Source organism: Culex pipiens, chromosome 2, assembly GCF_016801865.2.
Source record: "Culex pipiens pallens isolate TS chromosome 2, TS_CPP_V2, whole genome shotgun sequence".
NCBI classification, from domain to species: domain Eukaryota; kingdom Metazoa; phylum Arthropoda; class Insecta; order Diptera; family Culicidae; genus Culex; species Culex pipiens.
This window is the reverse complement of record NC_068938.1, coordinates 200533738-200554739: the sequence shown is the minus strand read 5'-3', so window position 1 is coordinate 200554739 and position 21002 is coordinate 200533738. Positions and strand designations below refer to the sequence as shown.

The 21002-nt window shown below is 36.0% G+C and overlaps 1 protein-coding gene across 50 annotated transcripts in view; it reads right to left on the bottom strand.

The window, feature by feature from the left end:
• The window catches only part of LOC120419138 (sodium channel protein para), a 230423-nt gene that overhangs the window by 160106 nt on the left and 49315 nt on the right, over positions 1-21002 (bottom strand). For 48 of the 50 annotated variants that reach the window (XM_052707396.1, XM_052707414.1, XM_052707401.1 and 45 more), the window contains exon 1: positions 2544-2682. The gene's annotated coding sequence lies outside the window, so the exon portion shown is untranslated. Of the gene's footprint in view, positions 1-2543; positions 2683-7267; positions 7358-13895; positions 14337-21002 lie in introns of those variants that run through there. The other 2 variants (XM_052707398.1, XM_052707397.1) reach the window with 2 other exon arrangements.

Here is a 21002-nt window from a genome sequence, read left to right as displayed (position 1 = left end):
TTTCCTGTTTCTTTTTCTTGAAGCCGCTGTATCTCATCAACCAGAGGTCCAATCTTCAATGTTTCTTAGACAATTTTATAGCAAATTTTTGGAACCTCAAGTAAAACAAGAAATGGTAACTCATGGTCACTATTTTTAAAAATCGAAAAACTGCAAATATTTTGCTAAAATCAAACTTTCGGTGGCTATATTTTAAAAATGGAGCCCCTTATCAAAAAATCTGTAAAAAAATTGAGGTCAAATTTGTTTTGCCATAAAATTTCATTTTTTTCCAAAAATCACATTTTTTTCAAAAAATCATTACTCGGCGGCAGATTGTTTGACCATACTTCTCTATGGCTCGAAAGTTGCGGGATTTTGTCCCCTAAAGCATATCTTGTAAATTTGAAATTACGTATTTTGGGAAATTGAGTTTTTGTGAAAAAAAAAGTTAATTTAAAAATTGGGAAACACAAAATACCTTTTTTGGTCATAAGGAAGGCCCCCACAAAGCTTGTGCCAAATAAAAAAATACAAAAAAATAGATATCAAAGATAGAAATGGTCAAAATCGGCTTCATTTACATTGAGAAGAGATTTTCTGATCGATTTGGTGTCTTCAGCAAAGTTGTAGGTAATGAATTTGATTTTACAGAAAAAATATGTAGACGGAAAAAAATAATTATCGATTTTTATTTAGTTGACGTTTAATCACTTAAGGTTGAATTCCTAAAATACATATTTTTGAATTTTAAAATTGATTATTATGCGTTTTAGGAGACTTAAAATGGCATCTTTTGCACTAGAGTTCTTGGCAGTTTTTGGTACCGGAGATATTAATTATTGAAACAGTATCTAGAATATTGCCAAACAAAATATTTGGAAAACATTTTTAAGTTCCAAAATTAAATTTTCAATCAAAAATGTTTTACACATTGTTTTTTGAGTGACATTGTTGTTCGGACTCCTAAAGCATAAATTTTGTGAAAATGTTTTTTTTTCAGTGTCATTTTTCATATTTCAGTTCCATTTTTCAACTCGCGATGTCTTGAAAACTATTGGTTCGATTTTCAATGCTAAAAGAAAATTTTTTTGTTAAATTTTCAGCTCTATTCTATTATATCCCGAGCTCCACATTTTAAAACCTCCAATATTGATGATGTTAGCCTTTCAGAAGGTTTATCTCGATCTAAATATTTTGTTATTATTTGTTATAGAAAAGAGCAGAAAATTTCACAGAATTTAAAAAAAAACGAAAATGCGAAGTTTCCAAAAAAAATGCTAGCATGGACAAACAAATTTTCATCTCATGGTTCAAATATGGCAGCATTTTTGTATGAACATCCTCCAAATTTGTGTGGAGACTGGTTTGCAATAACGAATGATGAATATTTCTCCTTTGAACATACCCAACGTGTGCCCAATAACAAAAAAAAGGAATATCCATCGATTACCGAAATCACAGATAATTTTTTTTGTTTACATATGGGTCAATCCAGTTTGGTGCTGATCCCTCTATTTTTGGCACCGTTCTCTTTTTTGACGATTTTCTAAAAAAAAACTTTTAATCATAACTTTGCAACTATTTGAGCAAAAGACTTTCTACAGGTTGCATTTTATAGAAAACTGTCCAAGGAATTTGATAAAAATAAAATTTTAACCCTTAAATGCCCCCTAGTATTATATTTTAACGTTTTAAGTATTAAAATTCAGTTTTGACCAATACCTTATATTTGTATTTTTTCATTTAATCATCGTCGTGTTCCCCGGACAATTTTAAATAATAATCAATGTAAACCTCAAACTAAAATGAACTGTTGGCGCGATACAGTGATTTTACTGAAAAAAGTTTGATTTTGCAGAGCACTCGTAAGTACATGGTATACCTTTTAACAAAAAGGGATTAATCCCGCATAGTTCGGTTTTTATATTTGAGAAACTTATTTCGGATTTGATTTCATAGGGCAGAGTGCTGCGCAAAATTAACACCTAATGAAGAGTTTTCCAGTGCAGTTTAAATCGTACACCACCTCATTCAATCACCTTAATTTGGTCAACTTGAAGTTGATTGTAAAATGTGTCAGTCCAGTTTGGCAACCCCATTTCCAAAGCCAAAACCGCACGACTGTGGCCTAAATATCGGCCTAACCAATTCCTTGCCACGAAACTCAACCAGCACACTAAAGACATGTCAACCTTCGTGTTCCAATTTACTTATTAGTCGCCGACGACCAAAAAAAAACAACTCAACTTAGCGCTCAGCTCACTTTGCCTCTACACCTGCCAAGAGCGGTTGTAATTCAATATGCCGCTGGTAATTACCGGAAGAGGCTCTTGACACACTGCCCATTTTCCGGCCGTGCCGGTATCGATTTTACCTTTAATCGCCTGTTATTTTAGCTGGGCCATATTTTTAGTATACTTTTTCATCGGCTCATATTCGACCCCAAATTGTAATGGAATTAGCGATGGATGATTTGATATCTCACAATTTTTTCCAAATTGTCTAAAATTAAGCACAAAATTTGGCCAAATTTTAAGTTCTACAACTCAAACGCTCATTACCTGCTAACAATGGTGTGTTTCGGGGGCACGGCAACGGCGGTCGCTTGGGCAAGCACCGCGGGCCGCCGGCAGTGGCGACGACGGTTGGCTCGGGCCCCAGGAACTGGTCTGGACGGTGGGTCGTCCCGTGACACAAACAAAGTTCACAGTCGGGGCGGCGGCTTCGGTCACGGCGCCGCGGGCAACAACACTGTCGCAGCAGCTTCTGCTAACGCTCACGATCACGATCCGTTCGGGGGCGAAATTTCTCATGACCGATCGCGTTTTTGTTGTGGTTTAAATCTTCGACTCTGCTAAATTCACATCCGAACGGGGCCTAACCTAATTTAACTCACACTCGCTAACGCAAAACTGTTTTATTTCTATCGCCGTTTCCAATCTTTTCCAAGATCTTTCACCAAACAAAAACTGACCGTTTCGTCAAATCTAACCTCAAAATCATTTTTTCGCAATCTTTCCACAAATTTAGCCAATGATCGAAAAAGGGGCGACGTAGTTCTACGTCAACACAAAATCACTGCGCAAGGAATTAAAAAGGACGAGATTCGGGCCCGTGACGGTGGTCAACGATGGTCTGCAAGTAAAGGGGGAAAAGAAAGAACAGAAAGAAACCGCTCAGCTTTCGGGGTTACATGTCACGTGTGTGAGTGTGTGTGTGTATGTTTTCAAGCGGTTTTGGCTGGACATGACACGTGGCACAATCTTTCAAGATGGACTGAGGACCGTTCGAATGATATGAGATTAGAGTTGATGGACTATACTAGATCAAAAGCAAGTTATTTTTGTGGTTTTGTTAATAACATAGTAACGGCGTTTCTCGCAATTCCTTGATGTCGTGAAACTTTATTTTAACCTTAACGAACATACTGTGAAACATCGTTAAATGTAACAAATTTCATATCAATATTTTCATGAATATTGTTAACGATTCGAAGTTTCGAGGCTTCGAAAACGATGACGAAAAAAAAAATAACATCATCGTTCTTTATCCTAAAATATTTTATGAACGATAACGCTCGATAATTTTAGACAAATAACAAATGAAGTTACAGTCGACTTTCTGGCTGTCGATCTTCTCGATATCAATATTGCTCCAGCTGTCAATACATTGTTCAGTCCCTTCAAGAAGCATGCTTTGATTATTCGCTCTTAAATTTGATACCTCCCTCCTCCCTAATTATGGAGGGTAATCCATCCTAGGCTTGAACAACTTTCACTAAACTGATTTTTATTCATTATTTAGAAGTTTAAATATTCATTCAAATATATTCTCAAAAAAATTAGTGCATCATACAAGATTTTGGTTTTTTATAAGAACTACAAAAATTTTCAATAAAAAACATGTTTAGGCTCAAATATTCAAAAGATTTATATGCAGTTGGACCCCGCTTTAATATTGGTCCAAAACATCAGGAGGCAAGAAAAAAATCAAAAAACTTCAAAACACCAATCAAAAATATTTTTCAAGTTGTACTTTGGATGGTGTTGATAATTTTCCATGTTTTCCAACTATTTGAACCACACTGACACACCACACTGACATGCAAATTTTGAACAATCATCGATTTCGGCGCCCCCCAAGGGCTGACGCCCTTGGCAGTCGCCAACCGCGCCAACCCCTAGGTACGGCGCTGACCACACAAAAACATATTTCCACACCAAAGTCCCTTTTTACAACATATCTGCGAGCAGAAGTTGTAAAATGTGGAAACGCTGAAATTTTTTAATTTTCCAAGCTTTTTCAAATAATTGCTCAAATTAATGGATGGAATGCAGATATTTAATCATTCTAATCGGAATTTTATAGTAAAATGACTCTTTTATAAGCCCTCTTATTGACACAAGCAGATTCTGTAGGTATAAAATTATACAGGACATTTAAAAAGGGGTTATATGGAGGCGTTGTCCCGTCACGAAAAATTACAATTGTTTAGTTTGCAATGGTTCGTGAAATCGGATTTGCATTATACTTCGGATTCTCTTCGTATTCGAAAAACCCTTTAAAATGCTTCTAAGAAATCGAAAATTGCTCAACAGGAACCAGAGTTACTACTGACGCAAGTTTGCGTTGTCCCGTCACGCCAATTTTTTGGTCAAGGTCAATCAAAAAAAGGTGCTCATTTCTCGTGTCTAGAAGCAAATCGTGTAACAGGCCAGTTTTTGATCGATCTAGACTAAATCGACCCTCTTGAATTCAAATTTGCCTGTTGATTTCCTGAGTCTCAAAGGGAAGCGAGATATTCAAGATGGCGTCTAATATGGCGGCTGAATGGAAAAAAACACCATAAAAGGATTTTTAAGTTCAATCAACTAGTCAAATTTAACTAATTTGGGATCGCTGAACTCGGATACGACCTCTTGAATACTTCAAAGTATTCGGGAAATGTGAAATTCAAGATGGTGGCCAAGATGGCGAACCTAAAATATTGGAAATTTTTATGCAGAAATGTAACACTTGAACTCGAATATAAGCCTTATAATATTCTTAAGTACTCAGGGAATGCAATTAATTTTTTAGCTTCGCCATATTGGCCGCCATCTTGGATTGCACATTCCCTGAGTACTTTGGAGTATTATATGGCTCATATTCGAGTTCAGCAACCCTTAGTTGAATTTGACCTGTCCATTGCCGGTTACATTTCTTTATAAAATATCGAATATTCTAGCCCCGCCATGTTGGCCGCCATCTTGGATTGCACATTCCCAGAATATTTTGAAGTATTCTAGGAGTCATATTCGAGCTCAGCGACCCCAAATTAGTTAAAGTTGACTAGTCAGTAGAGATTTTCAAGACTGCTTCATTTCGTAACGGAACAACGCGAGCAAACCTTTTGCAAAATATCTGCGTTGTCCCGTCACGAAATGAAGTACCTGTCAAATCAACAAAATTTGACGAAATTGGGTGATCCAGGAAGCAAAATCTTCGTTTTTCATTTTAGAAACAACTGTAGAATTAGGTTTTTCAAAAACATACTAGGAGAACAGAGTTCTTCATTTTTGTGTATAAAAATCAAAAGGATCCAATTGTACGATGTTGTCCCGTCACGCAACATTTGTATCTCACTTGACTCAAACTTTGTGTTTTTAAATGTTTGCAGGAGTGAATCTTTTTGGAAGTCTAATGTACTTTCCAAATTTGTATGAATATTGGTACCTAATCCCACAGATTTTAAAGTTATCAGCAAAAAACTAAAAACATATGCATACAAACGTTGTCCCGTCACGAAAGAATCGGTCAACAGTGCAATCAACTGAAAAGAGTTTTAAAAGCTTTTTCTTACTTTGTAAATCATATAAATCCGTTTTAATACCCTTAATCGTGGCCGAGGTCGAGGGATTACGAAAAAATAAAAATACAATTGAAATTCCAACTCATAGTTACAACATTTGGAAGGAAAAAGGGTTGCAAAATGCATTTTACACCTTTACAATAGAACCATCTAAAAAAACTAACTTAATCCACCTATGTGGTTGGAGCCTTCTTCACTCATTACCAACAATAGCTGTACACAAATTTCATCTATTTTTTAAGTCCAGAATAAAAAAGTATTTGAATATCACTTAAGTGGCCATATCGAGACAAGGTTGCCAGATTTTCAATGTTGTGGACTCGTTGGAAAGGTGCTCCATTTGGACTGGGGATTTCTTGAACAAAATAATTATACCAGTTTTTTGTTTGTTTCGTCATTAGGATGACCTACGCCTGCAAAAATTTTGAAAATTGGTAAAGCAGATTTATTTGAAACGAATAATTAGTCCTGTGATGTCCAAAAAATAGCCATTTGCGTCGTCTTAAATACTACATGTTTTTTAAACGCTGGATTTTCTAAACTCAAAGCAGTTTATCCTTTCCTTACCAAAGAAAATAAAGGTCTAATTATTATGGTTTGTGCTCGCTTCAAATGGATCTGCTGAACGGATTTACACAAATTCAAAATGTCTTTTGAAGATAAAGGGTTTTCTCCGGAATTGTTGCATTGAGTATATTTGTGAAACCTATTTACTTACAAGATCAGTTGAAAAACCGTACCATAAAAACAAAAAACTTAATTTTACCGAAAGAAAACGATAACTTGAAAATTTTTAAGTGCAAAATCCAGAGGCGTGTTCTCGATTTTCGACTTACATACATTTTGTAAGGACAGCTGCCAAAATTGATAAATATGACGAGTGGTGAAAAAGACTATTTTTGTTACGAGTTGCAAACAACATTTTGTGCAATTTTGGAAAACACCTTTTGAATTGTTTTTTTTTTCAATAAAACATTTGTTCCTTCCTTAATTTATTCAGCACTCTATTGATGCTGAAAAGTACATTTCAGAACTGTTATTTTTGCCAATGAAAAGTAGATCATTACGTCATTCGAAAATAACAGGAAAAGTAAGTAGTTCACAATGGAATTGCAAAACAAAAAAATGCAATTCCGTCGTTAACTACTATTATTGTCATTCTCGACGAAACGGCCTACTTTTCTCTTTCAGCACTGAATTGGGTGCTGAAAGTTAAACTTTTCAGCACTTGCATCGAAAAGTAATGATTTTCAATATTTTTTTGATTTGTGGATTCAATTCACCGACTTAACACATGAGCATTTGACTTAAAATTCAATGTATATTTGAATATTGACGTTAGTTTGGTTTGATACTGTTTTATGTGAAATATAGAAATTCAACTGAGAGTTTAAATGCATGATTAATCCGAACATAAACTACCGCTCAACTTACATGGGGCTCATGAATCTCGTTCCACAGATCACAGTAATATACACGGCGCCATGTTGAAAATGACGCATCTATCCTTCCGCTGCGCTAAATCTGCAAGAAAAAAAAACAGAGAAAGAAGAAACACAAACAAAGTTAGTACACAACTAATAATCATACAAGTGTAAGGAGAGAAAGACAAAAAGTTCAAGACTCAAAAGCATTCCAGGGGGTAGAACAGGGAGGAAAGAGAGAGAGAGAGCCATCAGATAACCTCAAAGAGGTTGTTTATCACTTCGAGATGATGATAAGAAGGGGGTCAAAAGAAGAGAAACCCCATCCGTTGACGACACCACAATAGTGATGACGTAGAAGGGTTGCATAATGGCCATTCATAAAGAACTCGAGAGCATTCCAGTGGCAGTGGCATCAGTTGCATTCTTTGCTCTCGCGCTCTTTGTTCGTCGCTTGCTGCGATGTTTGAGATCAAACCGCCAATCCCTGTGTAACTGTCAATATAGTCACTTGACAGCGGCGGGGGACGAACTTTGTGAAAGTTTGTGCCGCAGGAGCATAATGACATCGCGAGCATGGTGGTCGTGTTTTGCTAGCTCAACGTTCAGCTTACAGGCAAATATTTACTAGTTTAAAAGTTGGTCCTTGATGCGCTGCCTGACGACGGGTTTAGAACAGAGAATGTTTGGAAAAATGCTTTTGCCAAGAGTCGCGAAATGCCATCAGCTCACAAATAAGGAACTTTTTGCGTGATCTTCAAAAATGAATCTTGAGCATTTCATCAGAAAAATCAACGATATTCAATTAGATTCGCAAATATTTTGGAAATAACTTCAGATTCAAGTTCAGTAATCTTTTACTGAAAATGTAATTACAAAAGCCGACTCGGTCCTAACCAGGTCCCAGTACCGAAAAGGACCTAATAAAAATAATTTTATGAAAAAAAATCTTTTATTGAACTCAATCTTGCCAGACCTGCTGACCAATCCACCAATCTGCCGTCGCCTGCCGCCACTCGGACTGTCACTGTCTCGTTGTTTCCAAGGCGACGTCGTTCCGCAATATTTTCCCAAATCCCGCTGCCGAATCGTCGTAGCATAGCATAGCATGACGTCAGATCAAACATGCGCACTGCCTTGCCGCCAGTAGTAGCCTACTTGGAGCAGCCGACAGTCTGCCACGACAGGTCCTCTTGTTGGCCCCCGGTAGGCCCTGAAGTGGAAGGCAGGCAGAGGGAGAAGTGTGCAACATCCGGCAGACATCGGTCTGGTCGACGTCGTCGTCGTCGTCTGAAAGGACTCGAGGCTCGAGAGGGTAGTCCGTGGCATTTTGGAGCTTTGCACTGAGTGGGATTTTCCTGGTTGATTTTCGTTGAATTGGGTGGGTTTTTTTGTACCTTGGGCAAAAGTGCATCATCGCGATATTTTCTGGGAATGCATTTGTTTCTTCTTGGTCTTCTTTTGGCGTGTTGTCACTGCTTTTTTTACTATTTTGACGTGGGCGAAGGTAAAGAAGGAGGAAAGCAGTGGCTAATTTTCGGTTAGACGACGACGACGTTGGGCGAACTCAATGAAGGGCTTCGCAAATGGTAATAAATGGATTTTTTCGTGTTGGCAGCTTTTCTAGTGGGGTTGAGCTGGAAACATCATTTAATTGATTTGATTACCTCTGTTTGGGTTTGTAATTAATACAGAGTCACAGAAAATATTCGTTTCGTAATTTAATTTTTTTTTTTTTTTTTCATAGAATAAAAAACACAGAAATCAAACTCCGTTTATCGGCTCATGTTCCACGCCAAAATAACACTCCCTCAATTTGCATCAATTGTTCTTTCGTGTTACGGTCTCTCCCTGGTATAAAAACATGAGCTTAAAGTACGTCAAACTTAGGGTTTAAAATACTTAATAGAGTTATGGTTTCTACGAAGACTGCCTTTTCTAAACAACCATGCGTTTCCACGGATTTCATGTGGCTCATGGTGTGGTTGACTTTGATGGAGACGCATGGCATTTGGTTATTGGTATACGAAAATCGCAAAAAAATTAATGAAAGCTTATTATTATTGATTGTTCATTAAGAGCGAGTTTTTCGCCAATGTGAAACAAGTCGTGCTCCTATTTGGATGAAACTTTCAGCGTTTGTTTGTCTACACTAGCTCTCTTCGACAAAGAGAAGTGGGGTAACACGGGCTTTGAAATTTGAGGCCCAACAAACATAAAAAAATTAAAATTGCTCGCATTTGCGTAAAACTTTATCAATTTCAACTCTCTTAGTTGCATTCGAAAGGTCTTTTGAAGCACTTTAAAATGTGCCATACTTCTATAGGTTAATAGTTAGGGAATTTCATGGACTATAAGCCTACGGTTTTCTCATAGTTTTACGATCTTTCTATTACAAACATTTTACAACGTTAGTTTTTGCTCTGTAGGCCAATATGATGGCACATTTCGGTCTCATTTTTTTTTCGTCGAAAATTTCATCCTAATCGGAGCGACCTCTAGAACAAACCGAGAAAAATCTACAAATACTGCCTCCTATGTCCTAAGGGTAATTCCCTGCCAACTCATACAGCAGTTGCCCCAAACCCTCTTCGATTTGCTTGAAACTTTGTCGTAAGGCGTAACCTTGTCCCTGATCACGAATCTGATCTGAACATTTGAAAAAATACGTGTTTTTCAATCATTTACAGGTTAGATTGTGATGATAGGGAAAATTGATGTCAAAAGGACTTTTATGTAAAATTGGACGCCCGATTTGATGGTGTACTCAGAATTTCAAAAAAAAATTCATAGAAAAAAAATATTTTCAAAACATTTACCATGTTTTGTAACACAGCAAAAAAATGAAATGTTGAAAATTTGGTAGGTTGAATATTACCTCTTTTTTTGAGTAATATTTTCAAAAAAATGTGTGAAAATGTGAACCTGATAAATATTCACCAGAAACTGATGAAAATTCATCACTTTCTGATGTATTATAACCACCATATCCTGATGAATATTACCATTTTTTTCTGTGTACTCATCGTAAACATTTTTTGGACATGTCATTTAATGGGAAATCTACAAACAAAAAAATATTTCCGAATGTTACATCATTTATGATGTAACACTTTTGCACGTCATGAAACATGTAAATTTAAATGCAATGTAAATTTGCTACAAATTATACGTAAATACATGATTTTACGTGTGATTCAACCGTTTACGTCGAATCTCAAGTTTACATCAACTGAGTTTACATGTGATTAATTTTTTCCGTGTCGAGTAAATTCACATATTTTTTTCTGTGTAATGTACTTTTCTAATCTGCAACTACCCTGAAGAGTCATTTTTTTTTTCAAATCCCCTAGGTTTATGCGTCAATATTTTTCTAATTGTCTGCTTTGTAGACCATTATTACACTCTAAAAAATTACCCAACAAAGTTAGAACAAACAAGAAATTCTAAAATGAAATTTTTAGTTCTAATTGAGAAAATTACCCTTCTGGGTAACCAGATTCTACCAGATTTGAAAAGTCTTCCCCACGAAAATCACGTCTTTTTCGAATGTTTATTCCATTTTTAAGGCATTAATTTAATTGAGATTTTTCATTCAAACTCACCAAACCTTTCTACATAATACTATGATGGAATGTGAAAATTTTTATTACTAGGAAAGAAACAAAGATTTTTGCAAAATATTTTTGTAAAATTAAAGTAAATCAATAAATCCGATGGAAAAAAGACCAACACCTGATCAGGGTAAACACACGGTATTTTTGTTCAAAGTATAGTAAACCGAAGGCAACGAATTTGTTACCGATATTGAAAATATTTTATAAGTAATAATTATTATGCAAGGACTTTTCATTAATAAATGCATTATTTTTGTCAAAGTTTATGTCCAACCCTCTCCTCCTCTCAAAAAATGAGGGAGCTAAAAATTTGTTTTTATAAAAAAAAATAATGTGTTGCAATTCCACTGTGAACCTGTCAACTTTTCCTGTTCGTCTGGAGAAACGAAACGGCCTAATTTTGCCTACCAAAAATAACAGATTTGAAAATCAATACCTTTCAATACCAGTGCTGAAAAGTCCTACTTTTCAGCACTGAGATGGGTGCTGAAAAGTTGAACTTTTCAACACTCGGTTAATGTATGTAAACTATGTCCGGATCCACCATCCGACCCATCATTGGTTAGGTTATCAAAAAACCTTTCCAATGAGTCCAAACCATTGAAGATCTGGCAACCCTGTCTCGAGATTTATTCACTTAAGTGATATTGTCCGTTTCTTTCAAAGGTACACGCCGCGCGGCATTTCAGAATGTGCCATAGACATTGTTGCCAGCGATTTTCTACACTTTTAGTGCAATTAAAAACGTACCTGGCAACAATGGCAAGCGATTCCAAAAAGAAGATCAACAAAAACAAAAAGCGCAGTATGGGATTTGATAGCGAGCATTTGCCGAAAGTGCGGCGCGTCGTTTCGAGGCCGATATGCCGCGTGTCTTTATCGGGAATACGCGCAATATTTATGTAGTTTTTCATTATAGTTTAGTAAACCGAAGGCAACGAATTTGTTACTGATATTGAAGGACTTTTCCTTGGACTCTTCATTAAGAAATGCATTATTTTTGTCAAAGTTTCTGTTCAACCCTCAAAAATGAGGGGGCTGACACGTTGTTTTTGCAATTCCGCTGTGAAATTGTCAACTTTTTCTGTCCTTCTAGAGAAACGAAACGGCCTACTTTTCCCTACCAATAATAGCGGAATGGAAAATTAATACCTTTGAATACCAGTGCTTAAAAACTCTCCTTTTCAGCACTGAAATGGGTGCTGAAAAGTTGAACTTTTCAACACTGGTATCGAAAAGTAACATTTTTCAATATTTTTTTTTGTTTTGAACGGTGAATTTACTAAACACATGGATGTTTGACATACAATTACATTCAAAAGGCGTTTTTCGAAGTTGCAAACAATTTTGTAAGCAACTCGTTGCAAAACTGGATTTTTCAGCTTTCGTCTTATTTATCCAACTCGGTAAACCTCGTTGGACACGTGCTGAAAAAATCTTCTTTTTGCAACTTGTTGCAAACACTATTATTTTATAAAAAAAAATGTGTTGCAATAAAATTTTAACCATTTAAAATGCATTTTCCTGCGTTGATAATCACTTTAGCATTATCAAAACCGTATTTTTTGCATTTCTGTGTTCTGTGTAGTTTTTTTTTCGTCTGAAATATAAAAAAAACTAATGTTTACAAAGCAACTACACTCAACGTTCTACACTTTTTTTCATTAGAGTGTTGAAAGCATGCCCTGTCAATTAATTTTGTCATTTAATTTTATTTTTGCAATATAAACTGTCGTCAAAGAGTGACATGTAATAATTAACATAATGTAATATTTACTAAGCATGACAGAAAGTGAGCAAGTGAATTTCTCTCATTTTTTTTTTGCAAATAAGCTGTCAATTCAGTTGGTGATTTAGTTAGGCCGTTGCAAATATTTTTAGAAGTTTATGTGAATCGATTCTGACTAAAAAATTAATGGATGCAAAAAAAAGATTATTAATGCAGAAAAATACATTTTAGATTGTTTTCAGTTGATTAGGCTTCTATTTTCATAAAAAAAGCTGATGTTTTTTTGAAAAATAATTGGTTAGCCCCCTGATGAAGTTCGTTAATTAGAGTTCGTTAATCGATTATACTATCGAAAGCCAAAAATTGAACAAAAATTAACCTTCTTAAAAATTTAATTAAAAATGTCATCTTGTGACACGTCTGCTGTAAAAATATAGGACGTGTCACAAGATAGCACACGAGTGACGAATAGTTAAGTGTCACTGAAAATGCCGGCCTCGATAATTTTAAAATACCCGATTTAGGAGTCATTCATATTTGTTTGACAGGTTAAGTACTCCTAACTCCATCCAATTTGCTAATTTTCAATATTCAACAACCTTTTTTGTAAAACTTTTGCTCACTTTCTATTGAGGTATTTATCACTTGTTTTCAGTTGAAAACACTTGCTTTTTATGAGCTGTAATTGAACGTCAATGTACTGATATGGCATCATTGATGCAAAGTTTTTGTCCCTCGACCCTGAACGATATTGAGAAAGAAAATAAAGAAAAATACAAAGCCGTAACTTCCTATTTCAAGCTAAATTTTTAAGAAATTGTAGCAAAAAGTTTGAGTTATTCAGATTTGATTGAACATTTAAAAAAAGTTTTTTTTTAATTTTTCGAGACTCCCTGATTAAAAAACAGAAGCATGAAGACAAATATTGCTAATTTAATAAATGATAACTCAGTTTTATCAACATTGCTATCATTTATTTGAAAAATGATACTTGCAGTTAGATGCTTATCAATGAACTTGGTTAAAAACAGAATACGTATTCATGTTTTCACAACATGAATTACATTTATTTAAATCATGTAGTTTACAGCCTGAATCAATAAAAACCGAACAAAGAAACTCAATTATGCATACCGTTAACCCATTCACATTCGCACTTAAAAACCAACACAAGCATCGATTCATACTCAGCGCACAAGTGTGTTTGTGGCCATACACGCTGAGCAAAAGTTCCCCAAAAACAACACCGAAATGTCACAAAACGAGTCCTTCGAGTAGGTGAAGGTAATTACCACGTTGCACCAAAAGCTTCAAACTTTTCCTCTCTGTGATCCATTTCCGTATGAAGATAGATGATTTTTAACTGCATCAAACAGAGCCCTTTCTCCAACTTTATCCCACGGATGTTGTTCCACGGTTGACAGTTCTCGGAAAAAAACACATACACACGAGTGCACCTCGATTAAACACACCCCTTTGCTCTACTAAGGAGTGGAAGGGGAGATTTTCACACACAATTTTCTCGACTCCTTCCTTTCGAGTTTGTTCCGAAGAAGAACGTCGGGCCGCGCGCGGCCTCTGCACTGCACTACTTTTGCACCATTGTCTTCTTTTTTTAGTTAAGTTTATAACAGAAACCGTAATCAAGCAGCTCTGAAAGTTCTTCGGTAGCCCGCGGACAACCGAGGACCATGTCCTGCAAAGCGAAACAACAGAGACAGATGTGTGTCCTCGAATTTCGGGATCACCGTTCTGCTCACTGCTCCGAATATTGACAGTGACAGAGAGTTGTGTGAGTGGAATCTCCGGCGCGGCGAGAGGTCACGAGTCCTTGCACAATGGGGCAGAGAGGCAATATTATTGTTACCAACACTAGCGCAGCGACGGATGACAGGAGGCACGTGAAGAATTGTCATAAATAGGGAGAAGCCTCGCAAAAAATTCCATCAAACAGTCAGGAGAAACTCACATGAAACAATCCGACAAGTCACTTGAAATCCGCACCGTGATTAATCACATCAAAGTGCATTAGCAAAAGCGCCCCGAACCTTGCCACAAAAAAGGATATTCACACAATAAACGCACGGAAATGTTAACCCGATGTGTCAGGAAGCGACAAACAGATCGAGAGAGGGAGCCTAATTCTGAAGTTTACATCAGCCGAGAGAGTCCTCTCATCAACAGTGAGCACTCGCGGAAAACCCCCCACAGAGAAAGCTCTCCGAAAGCATGCGCTTTCCACCGCGAACTGTCATAAACAGAGTGACACTCACCAACACCACAACAACGTCCGCGTGTGTACAACACAGCGCAAGTGAGTGCCCGGGCGAGCACGTGCACTCAAGACGCGAATGAACCCTGAGTTACTGAGAGGATGAGCTTTCGCTCCCTCTCTCTCTCTCAGAGGTAACTCACGACCATATGCGTTGACTTTCCAACTTGTGGCCTTTTCGCCAAGCCAGAATTTAGGAAATTTGCCTCCCCCTCGTGGCATCGCAATTTTCTGGGAATGACTGCGGACTGCGGTGGGGGGGGGGAAAAGAGAAGAGTTTGCGGTTTTGACCATGGATTCAGGCTGCAGTCGTTGTGTGATGGGGAAATTGCTTCCGAAATTTGGGTTCGCGAGTGCAGGGCAGTTGGCGAACGATGGAAATCCTGTGTTGCATGTTGGATAAGGATTCGATTTCAAAGGATTTGGTAACGAGGAGTATTTTTGGATTGGGAAGTATATTTTTAGAAAAGTGGAACGAAACAGGATATCACTATTCTCGTTTTCGTTAGTAAGTTTGGGACCTCGCGTTGAACATGAAGTCTTGTACGTCCGCTTGATAGCTTAGGTGTTCAAAACATGCACGAAGAAAAAACTCAAGTTCATGGAAAAATAAAAATAAATAAAAATGAGCTTTTTGAAGATAACTGGTCTTTGGAAAAATTGAAAAAAAATCTTGAAAAATTGAGGCAGTGGGTTCAACCTTGCCTAAATAAATGTTATTTTTTGTCAAACTCTATTTTCGTAGTTAATTTTGAAACATTACATTTCACTAATACAGATATTAAATAATTAACGATTCGGTGTCAACAATACATTTAAGCAAATTTGAAAATCTAAATAAAGCTAACATAAAATAGAAAGTTCAGCGATTTTCAATAGAGTATATTGGGGATAAAACCAATCAATGCTAATGTTCTCTACCTATGATTTGGAAACTTTACTTATTTTTTATTTCAAATTATCATTAAAAAACTATCCTTTTTATATCTAAAATAGAGATTTCAAAACAAAAAGTGTCCACGTGGTTTATGGATGGTCCCTAAACAACTTTTTCGTGAAGAAACAAAATACAAAAAATCTTATAAGACATGTTTAAAACTTTAACAAATTAAACTTAATAAATGCTTAATAAATTTTTGAAAAAATACAGCAACTCATCAATGAAAAATGCACAGCATTCGAAATGTGAACTTTTTTTCACCGAAGATGATCTTTCTGAAAAGCAAACACTTTCGGATTTACTCTTCAAAAAATCACATATATTCAAAAATAATTTTGATTATCTAATCTAATCTAACACAAACGCAGCCAGTCCGATGAAAGCATGCTGGAAAGTCTTGTGATTAGATTACGTCCCAAGCACTTTTCTTGTCAATATTAATAATTGCAATACATCCGAGATCACCCGAAATTGTAATACAAAAATTAAAGCGGCCAGCCCTACTGCGTTGTGTTTACCGCAGAGAGGATTCTGTGAACGGATCACATTCCACAGAATCTACAGGGGAGGAAGGATGCGTGGACATACCGTACCAAACGCTCCGGATATATTCAAAAATAATTTTGATTAGTTTGTAAACACGGTTTTGTTTACAAACGAAATTTCTGAAAAGTTGGCATTTAATGTCCTCTACAACATATCAAATCATAAAAAAAAATAAAAATGGGTAATTCTCCGCCAACTCACACAGCAGTTGCCCCGGCCCCTCTTCGATTTGCGTGAAACTTTGTCCTAAGGGGTAACTTTTGTCCCTGATCACGAATTCGAGGTCCGTTTTTTGATATCTCGTGACGGAGGGGCGTTACGACCCCTTCCATTTTTGAACATGCGAAAAAAGAGGTGTTTTTCAACAATTTGCAGCCTGAAACGGTGATGAGATAGAAATTTGGTGTCAAAGGGACTTTTGTGTAAAATTAGACGCCCGATTTGATGGCGTACTCAGAATTCCGAATAAACGTATTTTTCATCGAAAAAAACACTAAAAAAGTTTTAAAAATTCTCCCATTTTCCGTTACTCGACTGTAAAAAAATTTGGAACATGTCATTTTATGGGAAATTTAATGTATTTTTCGAATCTACATTGTCCCAGAAGGGTCATTTTTTCATTTAGAACAAAATTTTTCATTTTAAAATTTCGTGTTTTTTCTAACTTTGCAGGGTTATTTTTTAGAGTGTAACAATGTTCTACAAAGTTGTAGAGCAGACAATTACAAAAATTTTGATATATAGACATAAGGGGTTTGCTTATAAACATCACGAGTTATCGCGATTTTACGAAAAAAAGTTTTGAAAAAGTTGGTCGTCATCGATCATGGCCATTCATGGTCACCCGCGACAGACACGGACGACGAAACAAAGAGAAACGCAAAAAGTAACTTTTTCAAAACTTTTTTTCGTAAAATCGCGATAACTCGTGATGTTTATAAGCAAACCCCTTATGTCTATATATCAAAATTTTTGTAATTGTCTGCTCTACAACTTTGTAGAACATTGTTACACTTTAAAAAATAACCCTGCAAAGTTAGAAAAAACACGAAATTTTAAAATGAAAAATTTTGTTCTAAATGAAAAAATGACCCTTCTGGGACAATGTAGATTCGAAAAGTACATTAAATTTCCCATAAAATGACATGTTCCAAAATTTTTTACAGTCGAGTAACGGAAAATGGGAGAATTTTTAAAACTTTTTTAGTGTTTTTTTCGATGAAAAATACATTTATTCGGAATTCTGAGTACGCAATCAAATCGGGCGTCTAATTTTACACAAAAGTCCCTTTGACACCAAATTTCTATCTCATCACCGTTTCAAGCTGCAAATTGTTGAAAAACACCTCTTTTTTCGCATGTTCAAAAATTGAAGGGGTCGTACCGCCCCTCCGTCACGAGATATCAAAAAACGGACCTCGAATTCGTGATCAGGGACAAAAGTTACCCCTTAGGACAAAGTTTCACGCAAATCGAAGAGGGGTCGGGGCAACTTTTCCCGATTTCGTGTGAGTTGGTAGAGAATTACCCAAATAGTGTTTTTTTGCAAATCAAGGTTTAGTGACAAAAAGTTAAATAAAAAATCACCAACATTTTTTTTACCGTGTATCATTTTTTTTCAGTGTAGTCCGTATACATACCCACAACTTTCCTCAAAACACCAAATCGATCAAAAAATTCCTTCAAAAGATACATATTTTTGAATTTTCATACATCATTTTTGTAAGGACAGCTGTCAAATTTGTATGGAAAATATTATATGGACAAACTAATGATGCATAATGGCTTCTTTGAGCATACCGAGGGCCAGGGTTACCAGGTCAAAATTAGAAAAATCTGGCAAAGTATTGATCAAAAATCTGGAAAAATCTGGCTGACGAAAATCTAACCATTGTCAATGGTGAAGGGGAGGAAGGATATGAATTATTTCAAAAATTAGAGAATTCAGGTGGTTTAACTGATTTTATGACCTCAATAATGTTTAATAAACATTCCCTCTAAGAAAAACTCATACAGTTTTTGTTTTATTTTCAATTAAATTCGTTCATTTTAATCAAAAAGTTGTTCAAAATCGGCATGAAGTGAAAATTCTGGCAAAATCTGTCAAAATCTGGCACCGAGAAGGATGAATCTTTATTCTGGCTGACACTTGAAAAATCTGGTATTCCCAGATTTATCTGGCAACCTGGCAACCCTGCCGAGTAGAGCGTCCAATTTCCCGTCCCGGGAAAAAAATTCCCGGGAATTCCCGGGATTTCCCGAAAAAAAATATTTCCCGTTTCCCGGGAAATTTGTAAATTTCCCGGGAATTCCCGAAATTCAAGCGGAAGTATACATTTCTTAAATTTTTTGAACTTTTTTTGGAAAATGCTCTGAAAAAATAATAAATGATCAAACTCAACATGATTTTGTTAAATTAAATGTTTTGTTTGGTTTATATATAATTAATGAGATTATCAGAAATTATGACATCAGAATTATTTCTGGTAATATTAATTTTTAAGGCAACTGGGAATAGATCTTGTTTAATGAGTATTAAATTATTACAATTAGGTAAGCTTTCAACAGATTGATGTAATTTAATCAAAACAATATTAACTCCTTACCTCAAAATTAAAATTGAGATTTTTTTTACGTTTTTGTTTACCATGATCAAATGAGATGAAAATCGAATTTGTGCAAAAAGAATTAATTCAATTGGTTGAATACCTAGTACTAAATAAATTACAATTTGAAGTAAAAGAATTATGGAGCACTGGTGCAACTACAGGTGTTAGAGGGTTAAATGTGAAAAATAGAAGACTTTTTGTGGATTGATGTTAGTTTATCGTGTAATTTAAATTATGCAACATGATAATACAAAAAAAATCATTGATAAATTACTTTCTATTGTTTGTTCTCAAAAAATGCAAGAATATATTCAAAGCTTGCTCAAATATTTGAAAACATTGGGTTGTTTGGAGTAAAACCAGCTTTACCATTTGTTCAAGAGCTGAAACCAGTATTTGTCATGAAAAACATAATTTCTGCATGTTTTTTTTCTCATTTCAATAAACTTGTCACAGAGGCATGTTTAAAATTTCTCATCAAAAAATACCAAAATACATTTTCTTGTAGTTGAATGATTTTTTACATGCAGTCAAGCTGTTAATTGATCTTCACACTTATTTAAACCATTAATGTTGATGTCCTATACAATTTTGTTGCTTAATATTAATTAAAACCGATACCATAACAATTTTCAATAAATTTAAAATTTCCCGGGATTTCCCGGGAAATTGGCTGAAAATTTCCCGTTTCCCGGGAAATTTGTAACCCCGGGAAATTGGACGCTCTACTGCCGAGGGCACCAAAAAAAATTCAGCAGGATTAAAAAAAAATTAAAGTTGAAGAAAAAAGACCGATTTCGTAGAGTACTGCTCAGCTGGAGAATGTGTCGTATATATTCTTATATATATTTTTTTGTCAATTTACATTTTTATTTTTATTTTTATTTTAATGATTCATGAATCATTCACTCGTGATTCATACGCACATTTATTTTCGCCAAAAATAATCGTTTTTTAAACGTTATGAATTATTTGGAGAGAAACCCAAAACGCTCATGTTTCATCCATGCGAAGGCCCCCAAAAAAATGAACGACGAGCAATATGTCTCCATTTTCATGAAAAATGTGTGCATGTTTTAAACCATAAGATTAATTATAAAGAATCCAATGTGATTTGTGTAAAAATTAATTGAAATTATATAAAAACAGCTTATAATCGACGAAAATTCAACGACAAAACTACACTTAAATGGAAGATATGAATCCATTGATTGGTTAGAAACTATTTTTGTTGAATCTACCGATAATCGGAAATAATTCCCAACATATCAGTTCTCTACTGTTAATTACCTTTGACCAAACGATAATTAATTGACAAACCAGCGTTAAACTCCGAACGCCACCAGCAACTCTCAACTAGTCCAGTAATTTACTACAACCGACTGCAGACGACCATAAATTTCCGTTTCTCTGGTCCCATTTTTATCCATTTCCCCTCAACCCCCTCCTCGACAGAACAAACTTTCCACCCAACAAGTCTGACATCATCCTGCCTGCCTGCCCGGACTAGAACTCTCAACACACTCCTATCATTTTGTTGGCAACGAACCTCAAAAACTCTTCTCTGGGGACGGACGACCCACTCTAGAACAGAAAAACCAACACCACCACCACCGAGAGCGAGTCAGTCAAGAGATACACACGCGATTGGTGTTCCGAATGAGGCCAAAACAAATTAAAAACAGCGCTCAGCCATTATCCTAGACACTATATAGTAAGAACAACTAAGAGGGGGTTATCCAGAAACTACGTGAGTATTTTCAATTGCGATTTAAAGTTTTTTGTTCAGCACATAATTATTTCTCCACAAAACTAATTAAACAAAGCACGTGATTTACGGACGACCCCCTCCCTTCTAGTCGCCGTTTGTCGCGGCCTGGAGTCGGACTGTCTGCTGTTGAGCTTCTTTTTGTTCTCACTGCTTTTGCTCTCCAACCCCCTCGCTTCACACTGACGTTCTCCGGAAAAGGGTCCGCCCGAGAACACAGGAAGTGAGCTTGAATTTCCTCTCGCAAGCTCTCTCTCTCTCTCA